The sequence below is a fragment of the Mandrillus leucophaeus genome, unplaced genomic scaffold, assembly GCF_000951045.1.
Source record: "Mandrillus leucophaeus isolate KB7577 unplaced genomic scaffold, Mleu.le_1.0 Scaffold823, whole genome shotgun sequence".
Classification (NCBI taxonomy): Eukaryota; Metazoa; Chordata; class Mammalia; order Primates; family Cercopithecidae; genus Mandrillus; species Mandrillus leucophaeus.
The window spans coordinates 1,220,367-1,222,363 of record NW_012108953.1 but is presented as its reverse complement, the minus strand read 5'-3'; positions in this window follow the sequence as shown (position 1 = coordinate 1,222,363).

Here is a 1,997-nt window from a genome sequence, read left to right as displayed (position 1 = left end):
ATAAATATTTGTATAATGTATTATATCATATAAGTAATATAATGGTATATGTATTTATATTATATAAATATAAAATGCATACAGTTTTGTGGGTAAAGTACACCAATATGTATTATATAGCTTTATAAAATTTTATCTATATGTATATCAAAGTAATTACTGTCACAGGATCCTTTGGGTTTCGCTTTTCCAGCCAGAAACCTCCGTGACTGATGATACCTTTTTCCAACTTTTGTTTAGGCCTGCTGGGCTCATTCTGCCCATTTGGACTGGCAGGCTGCGCTCAGCTCGCTCTACCGGCCCGGATCCCATGTCTGCCAAGTGCGAGTCAGGCGTGAAGCAGCAAGGGGTGCATGAGCAAGCAAGTGGAGGGGTCTGGCCACTGTGCACAGCCAGGCACTCAAGCTGCTGCGGCAGGGAGGGCAGCTCCAGGCACAGGCAGTCACTAGCTCAGTGAAAGCCTTTGGTTGGATCCGATGCGCTGCAAGCAGTAGCTGCAGGCACCCTGTCTGGACGAGGGGAACACAGTGGCACCTGAAAGCTTGGAGATGCTAGAAACCACAGAGCCCCCAAAAGGGTGTCACATCCCTGGCTTCAGGAGCCCCTAGGTTTTGGCTCCCTGAATGGTTGCAGCCTCTTCTCTCCTTCTCATCGCCTGCAACTTCTTTGGGGGGTGTTGGGGAAAGGGGATGGTTTCAACCCTTTTTGTGTTACAGTTCTTTCGGTCCCAGCCGCCATTCTGCGGGTCCTGAGTTGTTGTCCAGCATCCAGGGAGAGTGAGGTATGCGGACAATTGGACGGTGAGCAAGGCAGAGAGAAGCTTTATTGAGGAAAATAACAACTCTCGGGAGACCCGAAGTGGGTAACTCCTTTCCGCAGGCCGGTCGTACAGACAAGTGTTCAGCTATCAGGAGAGAGGAGATCCAGAGTGGGTAGCTCCTATCAGCAGGCAGGTGGTCCCAGCCAGGGTCCAGCTCTCAGCAGACGGGACACCCTTGGTGGACAGCTGCTTTCTGCAGGCAGATCACCCCACCAGTCGAGACCTGAAGTGGGTAGCTCCTTCCTGCAGTTGATAGTTCCCCTATCTGTGTGAGGCTGGCTGAGCAGGGGAAGAAGTGCATGCTGATTGGTCCATGGGCGACTATGGGTGGCTTGGGAAAAGCACTGTAAGTTCTCACTCTGGCCTGAGGACTCCATCCAAACTGGCAGCCCAGACCTCAGGCTTCAGGCTGTTCGTGGCTTGAAGGAGGGGTTTCACCAGAGACCTGTCCCTTCCCACCTAGGAGCCTGTCTGTCTCCTGCCACCATCAACATGCCATCCACAGCACCCCTGCTGACTGCCCCGAGGGGTGCTACAGGCCCATGTTGAGCTCCCCTCAGCACTTCCTCGGTCTTCCTCCCATGCTTCTCGGTACCCAAAATCCAGAGGAGGCCCACGCAGCAGGGGGCTGGTCTGTCAGTGCTGCCCCAAGCACCAGGTCGCGACACTGCCTGGGCTCAGCTACAATTTTGCTGTGCGCCAGAGTGGGGATCATGAGAAGGGAAGAGGACAGGAGCGGAAGTAGAGACTGCAGGGCAGGGGCTTCCCCGCCGTCTGGAGTGCAGGGATGCCCAGGTCTGGAGCTGCAGCTGGGTGGCTGCAGTTGTGCCAGAGAGCATAGGGCTCTTGTCCCGCTGACTCAGTAAGGGACAGGAGCCTGTCTCTGGCCCCGCTGGCTCAGCAGAGCGAGCAGCCCCGGCGGCACCTCCCCCACTGCAGCCACGTCTTCGCAGCAGCGGCTCCTGATGGGACACCACTGTCATGGCTACTAATCAGAGAAATGCAAATCAAAACCACAATGAGATACCATCTCACACCAGTTAGAATGGCAATCATTAAAAAGTCAGGAAACAACAGGTGCTGGGAGGATGTGGAGAAATAGGAACACTTTTACACTGTTGGTGGGATTGTAAACTAGTTCAACCATTATGGAAAACAGCATGGCGATTCCTCAAGG